This window comes from Martes martes, assembly GCF_963455335.1.
Source record: "Martes martes genome assembly, chromosome: 10".
NCBI lineage: Eukaryota > Metazoa > Chordata > Mammalia > Carnivora > Mustelidae > Martes > Martes martes.
Window position 1 is genome coordinate 45,689,994 of NC_137898.1, and position 17,938 is coordinate 45,707,931.

A 17,938-nucleotide genomic window follows, 5' to 3' on the forward strand; every position below is an offset into this window, starting at 1 on the left:
AGGAGAGCAAGTATATCTGGATTACAGCAAAGCATCCGACAATGTCTTCTATCTTCTTAGAGAAGATGGAGGTAATTAGGGGGATTTGGCACCAGCTTGTACCTACGACTGATTGAGTGCTTACCATCCGCCAGGTACTATAGTAGGATTTCCATACATCGTACTGTTGAATCACTCTATTGTCCTTTTACATATGAGGAACGTGGGTCTGGGAGAGGTCTGGTAAACACAGGGCAGGCTTCGCCACCCTATTCTACAGGGTCATCTCCAGGCTAGAATGGTGGCCTCCCCTCACATACCGGGCACAATCTTCCGCTGGTGCGTGGAGAGACACCAGTAGAAACCCTCCTAGTTACAGTCACAGACCGTTCAAACTCCCGCACACTTCCACGGGTGTGCCTGTGTGCACACATACCCTATAAGTTACAAAGAGGCTTCCACACTACAATCCCCTATAGATAGTCTTGCTTATTTTTATCTCCTGTCTCCAACTGATGGATAGAGCTCTTCTCTCTCTACTCCTGAAGTCGGGGCAATTCATGATCTCATCTCTCAGAAAACGGTATTGATCATCTGGGACAGCACTCGGAAGTCTAGGGGGCTAAGCACTGTCCCAAGGGTATGGGTGTGATGGACTTGGGGGACCTGCCACCACCAGCTCTGTTGCCCAGAAAGCACTCAGGGCCAGCCTGTCCCCAGGCTGTTGTCATGAGACACTGGGGGAGAGAGGCGGGAAGACCCTGAGGGATCTGCAGGCCAGGTCTGTGTTCAGATGCCCATCCCAGGCTTGCCTTAGCAGTGTGACCTCAGTAGTCCCTGAACTTCTCCAACCCCCCATCCCCCCACAATGAGAAGATGAGGCAAGAAATGCCCTTCGCATACCATTGCTCCAATGATCAGAAAGCCCAGAGCACAGAACTGGCACTAAATGCCCATGCCTGACCAAGAGCCAGCTCCGGCCACTTCTGCCACGTCCCCACGCTGCCACCTTCTGATGCCAAAGCCATCTCTGTGGCAAGCTGCCCTGCACCCTGTCAGCAGCCACCAGGGAAAAGGAGGTGGCAGAGAGTCAGGGGGGGTTGAGACCCTCAGCTGCTCCTGGAGAAGCAGGGCTGACAAGGCGAGGATTGTTTTTCTCCCCTGGTGTGAAGCATGTTGACTTGCTGTTGATAGATGGTGGGATGATATTAATTAAAATGCAGGCAGGTGTGAGGGCGCCTCTTAGAGCTGCACTCTCTTTGGGGGTTGGGGGGAAGGCATCGGGTCTCTGTTTTACAGCCACAGTGGGAAGAGTGTCCTCTTACCCCCTCCTTCCCTTCTGAGATCAGGTGGGACTTGGGTCACTGGAAGAAGCAGGTGTCAGGAGCACGGGGCTCCAGCTGGAACACAGACACATCCTCCCATCCTGACGTGTGCAGGGAAGGAAGGGGCACAGCCTCTTACCGACTTACAGTAAGGGGCACAGCCTCTTACCGACTTAAGTAAGACTTACCGACTTACCGACTTACAGAACCTGTAAAGGTTCTGCCTTTGGAGAAACTGCTTGAGGGAACACTTGGCTTCTCTGCTCTCTGCTAGCTCTACCTCTGGCTCCAGGAGGCAGGGCTGGGGAGCAAAGGGCTCTCTGGGAGGGAAGAACCCGATGATCTGCAGCGGAGTCCGCGGGAGAGGGCTGAGGTGCCAGTGCCTCAAATTGCGGCACAGGGGCTAGGTCTGGCGATGCAGGGGCTAAGACCTCACAGTCCGGAGACCCCTGGAGCTATCACAGCAAGGGCAGAGCAGGAACAAGAACAGGAAGCACAGAGCGGTGGCCGCACACAGTCACGGCGTGCTCAGCCCAGCTCTATGGTTGCTCAGTGCCTCCCTCCCTGGGTCCCTCGTGCCTTGGCCAAGTGGGACTACAGGAGGACACAGAGGAGCCTCTCTTTGCTTTCCAATTCCTCCTTCTTGCCTCTTCCTGCAAGAATGAGAAATGGCTCCTAGGACTCCCAGTTCTGAGGTGCTAATGTCGGAGGTGGTAGAAATTATCGAGGATCTTAGCAGTCACCTGATTGAAATGGTAGAATCGCAGTTCCAACACCTAACCTTGTTTCTATAAGCTAGAGACCTGAGCCACTCCATTTCCTTACATTTTATTTGGATAGGAGCCCATGAGACTTCCCAAGAATAAGTTTGTCCTGTCTTCTCCCTCCTCCTCCCCTCCCCACCACTGCCCTAGGTCTGCCAAGCACTCAGAAAAAAAAAAAGAGGAAACTCTACCTAGGGAAAGAGAGCCCAGCAGATAACGAGGCAAGTGGGAAGCTCAGTACTTCTTAGTACCTGATTTTACAACTCTAACTACAGAGTTTAATCTTCAACTTCCCCCGGGAAGGGCAATGTTGACTTAACCTGTAGGAAGGAAGGAATGAGATTAGGAAATTTCCCTCCTGTCTGCCCGGCCTGCCTTCCCAATTTTTTCTCCCCCTTCCTCAGGGAGAATAAGACAGTTTGCATTTTGGGTTCTTAAATATGTCTCATCATTTTTCCACCATCTAACCTGTAAATAACAACTTTAATGAGGATTGTTGGGACACATTCCCCAGGGATGGCAATGAATTATAATGTAAACTGAATGAAGCTCTCCTATAAGCCTAAGAGCTAGAACTGCTAACAAAAAGGATTATTTGGGAAGTGCTGAAAAGACAAGATGCAGCCCTAAATAAATCTCTGTAGACTCAAAAGTCCGCTCTTGTCTGTCCCATTTCACCCAGCAACAAACTTCTTCATCTTGAGGGATCGAAGTTTTGTGGCACATCAGGGTGTCCCATATCCCTGGACTGTAATCAAGAATGTTATCCCAAACTAGGGTTCTGGAAAGAACCAGTCAATGCAAACAGGCAGAATGCTGCTTCCAAATCAGAGTTTAACCTCGATCTTTTGTTGGGAGGCCCTGTTATCTCTTTTGTTAATTTCCACCTCCCAGATCAGGACAAGCTAGTCATCCTCATTTACCCCACTCAGAGTTCGGGTCCATACATTTGTATGTGGTTAAGCACGATGTGCTTGCTGCCTTAGCAGCAGTGGGAAGTGTTAGGTAATACCCACGGTATATGTCCTTTATTAACTTTCTAAAATAATTCTTTTTTTAAAGGGAATCTGAGTATACTTAGTCCCAAAAGTTTGAGAAAAGGGATTGTGGGTTTGGACCATGTTATCTTCAGAGGTAGATAAACAGGGTTAGTGAGTTTCTGAGCAACAATGAGTAACAAAGCAAAGTATTACTTTCACTAAAGACTAATTCGGCTTTTGGTAGGTTGCAAAAGGCTTTCACTCTCGTGTTTTCAACAAGTCATTTAATAAGAAAATCAGTAACCATCCATTTCAGATGACAAGACATTCTCTCTTCCTAGAATTAAATGAAAAGAAGCAAACTGCCCTATGCATATGCTAATTAAAATTTCGTAGTGGCTGTTGGAACCAATAAAAATACAAATATCAGCAATGAAATTGGAGACATGTTTTGCTTTGAGTTGTCTTGGAAAAGTAGTAGGAAAGCTGAAAATTAGCATTCGTCCTTGGCACAAACTTTCAGAGAAAGAATCCAAGGGCAGACAGGGCCAGGTGCTGAGCCCTGAAGGAGAGAAGAGGTTCAGGTGAGTGCACCACACGGGTCAGGCACATGCAGAAGCAGTCAGGTTCGGGCTTATCTACGGTGGTTTGTGGCCAAGACCGAGACCGGAGGCATTCCTTGAGCCCACTTCAGTTCTCCCTCCCCATCCTTATTACAGTTGTGTCCTCAACTGTCATACAGTGCATTAATACAGATTTTGTGCATTTTACTCATTTCCCATGGCCTCCCAAGACTATACCACATTCTTCCCACGTACACTTCACTACTCCAAAAATTAATAAATGAAAGAAAGATCATAGGCATATACAAAGATTCACTGGTTCACACAGAAGGGGATCATTTTTACAAATCAGAACTAAAACTCCCCCTTTGAAATAAATACATTCTATTAATCAAGGAGGAACTTTAAAATACCCATAATCAGGGGGCCTGAGTGGCTTGTTCAGTTAAGCGTCTGACTGTTGATTTCGGCTCAGGTCATGATCTCAGGGTTGTTAGATGGAGCCCCACGCGGGGCTCTGCACTGGACATGGAGCCTGCTTGAGAGTCTCTCTCTCCTTCTCCCTTTGCCCTCTTTCTCCGCCCTCTTCACCCCTACACAGACATGTGCACATGCATGGGCTGCTCTCTCTCTTGAAAAATAATAAAATGAAATAAATATCTATAATCCATCCTTTTATTGAGATTTAAGAGGACAATTTCTCATCCAAAAAGGATTGTCTGAGATCAGAAAAGAGTTTCTAGCTGAAAAATACAGCTTTTGAACATAACAACAGCAACAACAATAAAACACAGCAAATCAGTGGATAGTTGTTTAAATATTGCAGAAAATTAAGTTTTCTTTGAATAGAGAAATTATCCCAGAATTAAGTTAAAACAGATGGAAATATTGAGAAAAAGATGATAGAAGCAAAAGATAGAAGCAAACGTTGTTGAAACCTAATCTCCCATGTGATGGGATAAGTGTTTATATTGCAGGCTTTGTGGAAGACACCAGACAGCCAGTCCTATCCTCATGGCTGTAAAGTTTATGGATGTGTAGGGTAGTGGAAAATCAATAGATAATTGTTATGTGTTTCATTGTGATAGAGGAATAAAATTCAATATGCTTTAAGGGGAAAAAAACCAAACAAACCAGGTAATCATTATTAGAATAAAACAAAGTGGGTAGTTTCCTAATCAACAGAAAATTTAAAAAAAAACACACAATAATATGTAAAAACAGCTGTCTACCTACTGTTTATAAGTAATGTTCTAAAACTAAGTTGATCTAGGGGCGCCTGGGTGGCACAGTCGGTTAAGTGCCTGCTTTCTGCTCAGGTCATGGCCCCAGGGTCCTGGCATAGAGCCCTGCATCGGGCTCCCTATCCAGTGGGGAGTCTGTTTCTCCCTCTCCTACTGCCCCTCCCTCCTGCTCACACACTCTCTCTGTCAAATAAATTAAAAAAAAAAAAAAAAAGACAAGTGAAGGCAAAAAAAGAGAGGGTAAAAGAAACAAAGAACAACACAATGAACAGAAACAATTACAAACATAGGAGACATTAATCCAACTATACCAATAATTGCTTCAAATGTGAATGGTCATAAATTAAAAGACAGAGATTCTTAGAGCAAATTTAAAAACAGGACCTAACTGTATGTTGTTTATAAGAAACCCACTTTAAATGTAAACACTCAGGTAGGTTGCAATCAAAAGGATGAAGAAAGATATACCATGCTAACAACTGATCAAAACAAAGCTAGAGTAGCTCTATTTTTTTTTTAAGATTTTATTTATTTATTTGTCAGAAAGAGAGCATAAGCAGGGGGAGCAGCAGGCAAAGAAAGAAGGAGAAGCAGGCTTCCTGCAGAACAGGAAACCTGATGCATGGCTCCATTCCAGGACCCTGGGATCATGACCTGAGCCAAAGGCAGATGCTTTACCGACTGAGCCACCCAGGCACCCCTGGAGTAGCTTTATTAATTAAGTTCAAGTTCATCACTTAGGAGGTTGGGGAATCCCAGCAGCAATGTAAAATGTAACAGAACAATTTGTTTTACGACTCTATGAAGCAACCTCAGTGAAGAGGGCAGGGAGAAAAGATCCTGACCTAAGTAACTTTGGAAACAGAGTGAAGTCTGTAAGATTAAAGGCAAAAGAAACCATACGCAGCATTGTACTCTAGTCAATAAAATTCTTTTCCGTGGTGTATGGGTTAACAATTCTGGTACTATTACCCATATGTAGTAGAAGTGAACAATTAAGTCATGATGGCAGGTGGTAGGACCCAAGTTTCTCAATGTTGTAGTTTACAGATAAGCAAGGGAAGGAAGCTAGAATCCTTCAAGTGATAATGGATTAGAGCTGGAGACAGGATGAATGCATATTCCACATAGAAGTGTTATAAATATATGCATATACAGAAGTTATTATATACACATATATTGCCTTGCTGTATCAGTTGAGAGGGCCTAGAAGCAATGTCATCCAGTAGCAATAAGCACACCTATTACCTAAATCTTAGCATTTAATACCATTAGTAATGAAAGGAATCAGGGCTCTTTGGATAAATGGCTGATTCTAGGACTGAGGCAGGAAATATACAAGATGAGCTTGGAGCATTTTGTCGTACCAGGAGAGTCTGAGAAACTATCAGAGCCAAAAAGAGCTCAAGGAGATGTGATGATTAGATGCAATGTGGTATTCTGGATAGGATTCTAAAACAGAAAAAGGGAGCACTTGGGTGGCTCAGTTAGCTAAGCGGCCAACTCTTGATTTCAGCTCAGGTCATAATCTCAGGGTCCTGGGATCGACCCCCCGGGGTCAGGCTCCTGAAGCACTCGGTGTGGAGTCTGCAGGAGTCTGTCTCTCCTTGTCCTCTGCCCCTCCCCCACCTCTCTAAAATAAATAAATTTTTAAAAACTTTTTACATCTTTTTAAAAAAAAATTATTTATTTATTTGTCAGAGAGAGAATGAGAGAGAGAGAGACCACAAGTAGGAGGGGCAGCAGTCAGAGAGAGAAGCAGACTCCCTGTCAAGCAAGGAGCCCCATGCGGGACTCGATCCCAGGACCCTGGGATCATGTCTCAAGCTGAAGGCAGACACTTAAATGACTGAGCCACCAGGGTGCCTAAAATAAGTAAATAAAATTTAAAAGCAAAGCAAAACAAAACAAAACAGAAAAAGGACATGAGGTAAAAACAGAGAAATGTGAATGAAGTTTGAACTTCAGTAAATAATAATGCATCAGTATTGGTTCGTTAATTTTAACAAATATATCACACAAACATAAGGTGTTAATGAAAGGAAAACAATGTGGGGTAAATGGGAACTGTCTGTGCTATCTTAGCAGTTTTTCTTAAATCTAAAACTGTTATTAAAATCAAGCAGATAAATCATTGTTGTAGACACTGAAATTGCTGAAGCCAGTAGTTTCTCATGCAAGGTCTATCAGACTTTAAAGAACCAAGAATTTCTGTGTTTTAAACATTTTATTTTTGTACTGAAAATAGACTATTGCAAATATATTACTTTTCTCCAAAACACTGAAAAATACAGAAAACTTCTCAATTCATTTTATGAAGCTAGCATAAACTTAGTGATAGGCGTCTGACAAAAATAGCACATATCCTACAAATGTATAACCACAGACAAAAAAAAAAAATCCCATAAAACGTTAAGAAAATGAATGCATTGGGATTTAAAAAATAATAAATCACAGCCATTCAACATAGATTTGATAAGTTTAAGGAATGATCAGGTAAATTCTGATTGGGAATTCAAAAATATTTGGAATACCAAAGTCAATCAATATTGACATATTAATAAATCAACAGTTCAAAGCCAATCATATCAAGTCATTAAAAAGTATATGATGAAATTCAACAACCATTTCTGCTTTTAAAAATTTTGCCCTAGTAAGAAAAATAAAGGTCCTTCATATGCAAAAAAACACCCTATCTGAAACCAAGAGTTGGCATCTAGCATGACAGTAGGAAAACCGTAGAGTCATTCCAGTCAAGGATAGGACACCTCTACTTATCATTATCTCTTTAATTAAACATCATGCTGCAGCTGAGTAATCCAATGAGAAAATATGGGAAAATACAAAACTATATTGATACCCTCCTTATGTATGTGACTTTTTAATGTGATCCAAAAATCAAATCATTAGTCTTTCAGTTTAAGGTTGGGTTTTGGCTGGACACTACTTGAATTAGAATCAAAGGTCACCACTAGTCTTGTTCATCTTAGAGAGGAACATCAGTAATTTCGAACAGTCTTCTCGTTCTGTGCTAATTCACATAAATGATCTACATTTCATATTATTTGCTAGAATCACATTTTCTGTGTCCAGGTACATAAATTCAGTGCATAAATACATTAGATTGGTTAACAGTGGCACATAACACTTCCTACTTGAAATGCAGAAAATTATTTCCTCTGTATTTGTAGGCATTTGAAGAGTTAATCTTATTTAGTTGGCCATATATTAAATGTCAAGGGAGGGAGGGAGAGGACAGAAAGTGAGGCCAAGGAAAGAAAAGGGCTGTAGTAGGGTTTCAGCTTCAGCTGGTCCCAGTGCATTTACTACGAGAAAACCTGAATACTCTTTTGGGAGGCATCAAAGAGAGGTTTGGAACCAGGGAGACAGACAATGAGAAAAATGGCAACTACAGAAGAAGAACTCTGGAAAAGGGAAGGAACTTTAAGGGTATTTCAGGAATGTTTTACCGCTTTGTTTCTCCATTAGACTCAATGGAAATATACATTAGTCATCAACGATTCCGGAGTTGGATTCGTCTTTACTCAGATTTGCTAATATGAAGACATGCTGAGGTTGCCCTTTTGATGCCTAGCAAGTAGCGAGATTTGGGAAATAAGCAAAATAAAAAAAAATAGCAAATGTTTATTGAAAACTTACTATTTGACAGGCATTGTTATACTGTTGGGGGAGGGGCAGAGAGATTCTTTACAAGTGAAATTAGGTGGGTACTATTATTTCCCCCACCTTACAGATTTGGAAGCCACATCCAGGTACTGAAATAATTAGCCCAAAGTAATGATGATTAGTAAGTAACAGAGGCAGTGTTTGAACCTAGACTGTCTGGCTTCAGAGTCCACGACTTCAGCCACTCCAATCTCAATTTATTGCCCTTTCTCTCTCCCATTGTTAAAATTTGAAAATGACTAAAGAATGAAATACAGTGTGAAGTAAATCCCCCAGAATTAGGGTGGAAGCTACGGAAAGTTGAATGGTCAGCTGAGTCTGTGAAGGATAATACTTTATTTTTTTTAAAAGATTTTATTTAATCATTTGACAGACAGAGATCACAAGTGGGCCGAGAGAGAGAGGAAAGCAGTCTCCCTGCAGAGCAGAGAGCCCCATGTGGGGCTTGATCCCAGGACCCTGAGATCATGACCTGAGCTGAAGGCAGAGGCTTAACCCACTGAGCCACCCATGTGCCCCAATAATACTTACTTTAAAAAGAGAATAATGATTTTAATTTTATTAGAACCAATTTTTTTTTCCAAAAATTCCCCTGCTCCAAAAGGATCCCCATATAGGATGCATGTCAAAACAATGATTCAACCAAAATAAGGCCCATAAATATTATGAAGGAGGAAAAAAAATTAACGTTACAAATGATTAAGGCTGTCTACCTAGAAAAAAATGGGAATCACTTGAAAAGCAGAATTAACAAAAGCTTTTCATAGTTTGCAGTTACCAAAGTCACTTAAAATCATTAGCTTCTCTCTACAGTAGAAATAGCTATTTGGAAATACATTTTCAAATCAGACTAACAAAGGCAACAAAACTATAAAACAACAAGAACTAATCTTAATAAGAGATATGACAGATCTATCTGAGAAATATTACAAACTTAACTTAGGGACATAAAAGATGTTCATAAATCAGGAGGCATCCCATGCTTCTGGATTAGAAGCTTCAATATTTTAAAGATGTCATTTCTCCTCAAATTAATGTATAAATTTAATGCAATCCCAATTAAAATTTGATGAGATTTTTGTTTGGAACTTGACCAAATGATTCTAAAGTTCATTTAGAAGAATAATTGTGTTAGAATAGTCATGAAAAGACCAAGAAAAATGAGTAATGAGATTGACTCGCCCTACTGGAAATTAAATTATCACTGTGGTATGGTATCAAAGTAGTCAGACAGACCCATAAAACTAAAAAGAAAATCCAGAAGCTAAGTATGTATAATAATTTGGTATATACTAATGATGTCAGTTTAAAATATTAGGGAAAGAATCAACTATTTATTAAATGGATTATTCAATAAAATATGATTGGGGGCAAGTAGAAAAGCTTTGACAAAACAGGTTTGAGCCTTACACCATAATTTATACTAAAATAAATCCTGGATGTTTCAAAGTTTTGATTGGAAGAAAGAAACCATTAAAATACCAGAATATATAAATAAGTATTTATGTAATCTTGTGGTGGTGAAGGACTGAAAATGTGTGGAATTATTGGCTGAAAGGAAGAACCTAATAATGCATTTGACCACAAAAACCTCGTAACTTGTGAAGAGCATTTAAGCCCTGATCCCGCCATCCACCTAAACACCATAAAACAACATTAAAAGACAAACGATGAAAATTATTTGCAAGAGGTATTACAAACAAAGGTTCCTTAATCTTTCCAGGTCTCATGCGAATCAGTAAGAGAAAGAGGATATTCCAACACAAAATAGCCTAAGTTCAGGTCAGGAAATTGTAGCATGGATACATATGTTTTCAGGATGAAAAAAGTGCCAAACCTCACCAGCTATCAAGGAAACACAAATTAAAATATCAGTGAGATGTCATTTCTCGCCTATTAGGTTAAAAGTGATGAAAAATACTGACAGTATCCAATGCTGGCTAGGGCAGGAGTAAACAGCATTCTCATATGCTCTGGTGTAAATTCAAATTGATACAACAAACTTTCTCAAGAGCAGTTGGGCAATACATTATCAAAATTGAAAATGTGCATCCCCTTCAATGTGGGAAGGCAATTTCTGGAATGTAATCTTGGGGAAATAACAGGACAAGCGTCTCAAGATACAGGCCCAAAGAGATTCATTTAAGCATTAACAGAAGAGAAAAATTAGAAAACCCTATTCATGTGCAAAATAAAGTATTCGTTAAATACATGGTGGTATCTTCGTACGATGGAATACCATGCAGCAGTTTAAAAAGAGAGCAGGAGATTTATACTCCTGACGTATCATCATGCCTGAAAAACAGGAAGTGAGAAAACTGCATTGGAAGCATTTTGCATAGTTTGATACCATCCCTCTATCTATGTATTGTGTGTGCAAATGCGTGTGACAGTCTGAGGATATCTTTCTCTTCCTCTGTGTGTGTGTTAAGAAAATCAGCTACTTCTCTAAAATTCTGTAGAATACCATGTCATAAGTAGTCGTAGGTGAGTAACCTTCTCTGTTCCTCAGTCTTCCCATTAGTAGAATAGCATCTGCCTTATAGGGTTGTTATGGGATCATAAGTTGTTATGGGTTGTTAACATGTAAAGCGTTTAGAATAGTACCCGGCACATCGTAACGAGTGTTTGGTAATTCACCGCCATCGCTATTGCAATCATCATCATCATGATTTCTGTCAAGACCCTCCCCAGAGTCTGAGAGAGAAGAGGGGAAGAATCATTCTCCACAACAAAACAGCACACGGAGCAGCTCTGGCATCTCACCCTTCAGAGCACCTAGGCTGCCGTGAGTGATGGTGCGCTCTGCAGGGCTCAGATGAGCCCAGTGGGCGCGGGGAGGGGCACGCCAGCGTCGGGCCACATCCATTGAGAGCCGGCTCCCTTGTGAGTGTTTCTTAAGAGCCTCCCAGAATTCCTGGACTCACCGTGTGAGAGCAGAGGTGCTGGAGGCAGGGGCCCAGGGGCTGGGGTCAGAATCAGCGCATGCCTGACACTGCTTCCATGCCTCCGGGCAGGACTCTGGGCTGTATGAGATTCTAAAGTTAATATCTAGCCAGATGACATACCATCTAAGAAACCTGTCCATGCAGGTCAATTAAAAGCAAATAAATATTGTGCATGTTCAAGTTTTCTATCGAGGGAACTGTATGGTCTTTAACACACACTCAGTTCATCTCAACTAATTCTGCTCTTGGAAAGTCTGAATAAAGATCCACCCCAGACACCGCTGCAGGGTCTTCCACCAGAACTGGTTAAAACTACGCAGGGTGGGCATAATTAATCCCATTTCTGAATGGTCAGTTTGTGTTTTACACAGTGCCCCTAACCATTGCCTGCACTGAAGCCCGGTCCCGAAGCAGCGCCTTCTGAAGCTTTTAATTCCTTAGAGAAAAGGAGCGGCATTCAGGATACCCACGAGCGGCAGATCATCAGCGGGACCTTTTTACCATGGAGAAATGTTGATTTCTTATTTGTCTCTATGTGTGAGATGAATGCTGGGCATGATTTACTTACTCCAGAGAGTGTTGCCTGTATCGTGGAGACACAGGACAGTTTAAAAGGAAAAGTAATCACAGCACACAGCCATTCATCTTCCGCTGCCTCTGGGAACCAAGAGCGGATTAACTCTTGCAGGAGCTGGCTGCTAGAAGCGGTTCGCTCCCGCCTCCAGGTGGCTCTCTCTCTAGCTCCTTTCTGGCATGAGGTTTCTCAAGTCCTTGCTCCCCACCCTCAACCCCTGGACCCCTTTGGGCATGGTCGAGAATTAAGTCGTTGTTTTCTGGGTCAAGACTGATGGGGTTCTGCCTCACTCACCCTCACCAGACCACGGCCACTTGCCATCCCAGATTTGGAAACCTGTACGTTCAGGGCTGACTGCTGGCTCGTTGTCTTGGCTGTGACAAACCTTCCTTTTCTCCTCTTTAGGTCGACTCGCTTGTTCCCGGATTCAACCTTCTTTCTCTTAGTTCTGCTTGATTCCCTTGCGTGATTCAAGCTCTCTTGTTGACTGAGACCACCATAATCCCTAACTGAGAGTGGGGTCCTGTTGCCCTTTCTGGTCCATCCAAGACCCCAATCCTAGCCCAGGGGGCTGGAATCTTGTTATCCTTGGATAACCTTTGCCTGTCTAACCCCTTACTTGACATCTTTGCTGATCTTTTGGTGGTCTGATTTGCCCTTTTAGTGTCAGCCAGCTTCCAGTGTAGCCAGACGTGCTTCTACGACAGTGTGAACTATCCATCCAGATTCTGGTTTTGCAGACTCTTCTATGTGCCAGTTACTGTTCCAGGAACTGAGCTCACAAGAGGGAACAAGTCTCAGCCTTCGCTGTGATGACCCTCTAGCAGAGGAGACCTAGGAAGTAAGGACACAACTCAAAATAAGATCATTTCCAAAGGATCAGAGCCATGATGAGAATAAATCAGGGTGATGGTTTAGGAAGAGACTGGACAGGTGTATAGCATTTAACAGAATGGTCAGGAAAATTCTTTTTGAAGAGGCATGACATTTGAATGGAGACTTGAATAACAGGAAGGCCCGCCATTGCGAGAGGCTAGGGGAAGTGTGTTTCAGGGAAAACGGGCCGTTAAGGGAAAGCTGGGAGTTGTGAGGGAGAAAGAGGTGGCTAGGAGACAGGAAGAAGGGTGGCATGACCAAAGCCAAATGAGAGAAGAGAGCAAGTGGCAGATGGATTTGGAGGGGGCAGAAGGGGCAGATCATGCAGGGCCTTGCAGGCCACAGGATGGAGCTCAGATTTCCTGCCAAGTTCCAAGGGAAATCTTTGGAGGGTTCTACGTGCAGGAGTGGCTTCCTGGATTCATTATCTCCGTGCTGGTTTCCTCTCTCCTTTTACCCTGGCAATTATCATCATGTCCAGTGCTTTCTCCCCAACCTATGATGGCCACCCATTTTCATATACGGACCTAAGGAAACAGAGACCTCCCCCAGAGGGTGGGTGACTCATTCCACCCCATCAACCACAGTGTTGTCACCTGGCCCACCCATCCACGGGGAGGGAACGTGGTCTTTAGCTGGGGCTTAGTTGGAGCTCAGAAAAGTGCCAGAGAGGGATATGGTCAGACAGGGAGTCAAGGTGAGGAAAACTGCTGGTGGGATACAGGTAGGAGTGGGGCTATTGAGGAGGGCCACGGGTCTGCAGGCAATGCTAACACGTGGAGGTCAAGCTGAAACAGCCCACGAGGTTCAGGCTCTTGTTGGTGGCTGAGACAGGACCAGGGAAGAGTGGCAGTGAGCCCGCTTCTCCCATAGGAACTTCGAGAAGATCCCATCCTCTTCCTGGGGGCAGCACATTGCCCAGAACTGCCCGAAACCCACAGTCCATGAGGACTAGATGGCACCTAGGTTCCTGGCTTAGTTGTCAGGTCACATGTACTTCTTCTTGGCCTGAGCTCAGCTGAAGGTGTATAAATAGCGAGTGTGAAATGGGGACAGGTGGAAGTTTTGTTCTACAGAGAGCTGGGTGGAGGGTGCGTTTTTAAAATCAGGATTTTCCATCTCAGGACTACAAGGAGTTACAAGATTTCTAGTAGCTGGACTCTGGTCTGCCACTTCTTAGGGTTTTCACTCTGCCCAAGGTTTCTGTGGTCCTAAAGCTTTGAAGACAACATATGGGTAGATGGAAGAAAGTGAATACAATTTTTTTAATATGTATTATGTTACATACTTTACACTAGGGACTCCACATATACTATTTTAGCTATCCTCAATAATACTATGATAATATCCATAGGGTAATAATCCGATATGTAATATATTCATTTTGTATCTAAAGAAGCAGGCTCATGAATATTAATAAATAGCCCTTGAACAGGCAACTAGCCAGCAGCCAATAAGTGATGGGATGGGGCCAAATTTGGACTTGAAGACAGATCTCCTGAAGAACGTGGGCCATCTTGATGATTCCATAACTCTGGCTGGTGGGAAAGGCGGCGTGCTCTACCTACCCCGTTCTGGCACTCTTCGTCAAAGCCTTTCAAACTTCTTCTGATTATTTTTTTCATATTTATTTTCTAGATGACTATGCCTTATCTCCTTAAATTGACTGTGATCTTGAACATGGTGACATCCTCTTGACATCTTTTTCCATCCCTAGCAATACTTTGCCTCAAATAAGGTCTCAGTGTTGTCTCTTTTCGATGGGTCAGCAATTCTCAAGTGTGATGGGTTACGGTCGAATTAGATGGCACATCTGGGGCCGCAGGGGAAGGACCCTCCGATGTGTAGAACACGGGGAACTTGGAGTGCGTCTAACCCACCAAAGGCAGTGAGGCTGTGGAGCTGTTCTGGGCACAACACACTGAATTCAATTATACTCCCCGCACATGAAGGAAAAGCAAGAGAAAAACAGAAGGGAATGGGAAATTCATTTCCCTTTCCTTTCTGAATTGCCATCTTAGATTATGTTTTTCTGGCCTTTTCCTGTGTTGAAAAGGGTCATCTTAGAACTCCTTTGAGGTCGTTTCACTTTCCAACAGTCCTACTGGACCCCAGGTGCTGGGAAGCTCTCCAGCTACGTACGCGCTTCTCTACAGCGAGCGCCTGCAGAATCGTAGTTACACTCCTAGCTACACCGCATCTCACCATGAATTACTGTTCGAGAGGGTTGACCCATACAAATATGCATTTATTAGAACATAAAGGTCTTTTGGAAACCAAACACTAGCAATATTAGGATACGCTACGTAATTCTTTGAATAGGAAGGAAAACAAATTCTTCACGCTTTTTGGGTATGATAACCGAGCGATTTCAAAGAGTACCAGAACTTGTTTTCAAAACCAGTTGGAATGTTTCCTCTTTTGTTATTCTGATAGCTGATTTGATGCTCTACTATTGTGAATCCTATATGCCCCTGGAATTTTTTGTTTCATTGACTTTTTGTTTTTGTAGGATGGTTTTTATAGTTGTAAATAAATTATTGTATGCTGTTCCCTTTTTTAGAAGCATTGGTTAACAAATGCCATTCTAGATATTATACTTGGGCTTTTTCCATGTTCTAAGCATGGAAATCATATCAAAACCCTTTAGTTTTTAGTCTACACATTAATTTAGCATCCTAGGAAAGACAAAGGGCAGAGAGGAGGTGAGGACACAACATAAATGACTCCCGTGTTCCAGCCATGACCTCGTAGCTGCTGAGGCTGTGAACTCACAGATCGCTCTCTGTGAATTCAAGCAGAGGGAGGTCTGCGACCTCAGTGTCTCAGGTAGATGAATCTAAGCCAAGACAAGAAGACACATTTCCAAGAAAACTGAAAGAAAGACAAGAAAATGACTTGGAATGGCCCATATTCAGAGTTGGCACTCAAGGTGCATACACTCATGGTTTCATCTACGTTTTAATAAAAAAGTGGACTTCTAGACAAGAACTGGAAACAAAGGCCCAAAGTTACTCTGCAAATTAGAGTTAAAAGAAAGTGAAAGGGGAGGGAAAACAGACACAAGGAAGCCGGGAAAGTTTTTAAGCAGATGCAGGCCTTGGAAAGACATTTGACTCACTTAAGAATTCTGTGTTTCTACACCATCCCCCCAAGGCTGGAGTCTCAGGCCTGCTCTGTCACACATGCAAAACCAATCTGCTCCCGTGACATGGAGCATGAAAGTTCATCTCCTAAAACTTTACACCCTATTGAAAGAATATAATAGTGTTAAAGAAAAGCTAATTCTGTGATCCTTTTGCATCGGGCTACAGATGGGATGCCATTTTCAAGGGACATTTTTTTGCCCCGGTTCCCGTCAAATAGCTCCTGAAATAGGCAAGATACAGCCCCCTTGAATAAAATAAAATACCTTATTTAATTGCCTGGATGACACTTGGGATTGTGCTGCCAAAGCAAGCCCAAACAGGCCCAACCAGAAGCAATATCGAGGGGGTAACTTGACTACGAGGCAGCTCCAGCCTGAGCCCCCACCGACTGCCGGCCCAGGCTGATGGAAATGAAAACAGGTCTGGGAAAATGCAAATGAAATCTGCAAAGGAGCTGAAGGGAGGAGAAACGATTTCCCAGGGTAATGAGCTCATTGATTGCAAGGATGGCACCTCAGCCCGACCTCCAGGGGCTCAGAATGCCATTACACAAGGCCGGGGTCAGCCACCAACTCTAATCACCAGCTGCTGTCAAACTCTGCTCCCCCGGCTCCAGAATTCTGGCCCCTTTTGGGTTCCTTTGTGTATTTTTGCCATTTGGGTGGAATTGCCCGGGATTCCACCGGATTCTTACCGATTGGGAAAACAGCAAGTCTTGGATCTTCCAGGAGAGACCCTACTTGATGTCTTTATTGAATCCAACCCAGTTTTTAAAATATTATCCAAGTACAGAGACACTGACTGCCTGTTCTGTCTGTGTCATCCACTCCTGGTCTTCAAAGAGCTTAACTGAAGAAGTCCTGAATTTTCCTGCTTTGTTGAAGATATATATTTTTTTACCGGAAATAATACATTACACTAAAGTAGGTGGTGATCTTGGGTGCCTGGGTGGCTCAGTGGGTTGGAGCCTCTGCCTTCGGCTCGGGTCATGATCTCGGGGTCCTGGGATCGAGCCCCACATCGGGCTCTCTGCTCGGCAGGGAGCCTGCTTCCTCCTCTCTCTCTCTGCCTGCCTCTCTGCCTACTTGTGATCTGTCTGTCAAATAAATAAATAAAATCTTAAAAAAAAATAAATAAAGTAGGTGGTGATCTTTTCTCAGCACGTATCTTCCAAGAGCTACTGCAGTAGAATTATACCAAGAAGATTTATAATCAAGAAGCACATTATTTAACTCAGTTTCGGTGTACAAAGATGGTAAATTCCCCACTCATCCCAGCTTGCTTTAGGATAACAGAGGGTATGGGGACACTGTCAACACTGGCTTTCTTCCTGAGCCTTGCCTATCTCAGCAACATGCTTGGACCCCTGCCCACTCTCTTCTAACCCAAAGGCTCTTCCATAGTCATTGATTCAGAGTGACTATTTCATTTGCTGTCATGTTTTGGGAAAAGGATTGGGGAATAGGTATCTTATTAGGGTGGCTATTATGGACTGAGCTGTGTTCCCCCAAATTTTTAAGTTTAAGCCCTAACCCCCAGCACCTCAAAATACCTCTGTAATTCAATGTGACTGGTATCCTTATAAAAGGAGGAGATTAGGACATGCAAAGAGGCACCAGGGATGCTCGCACCAGAGGAAAGACCACGTGAGGACACAGAGAGAAGGTGGACATCTGCAAACCAAGGAGAGAGGTGTCAGGAGAAAACAACCCTGCCAGCAGCATGACCTTGGACTTCCAGCCTCTAGAACTATGAAAAAACAAATTTCTGTTGCTTAAGCCACCCAGCCCTGGCCTGAAGATCCAGCCAGTAGCCCTGGTGACTTTGACCCCAGGTCTTGTCTTGTCCC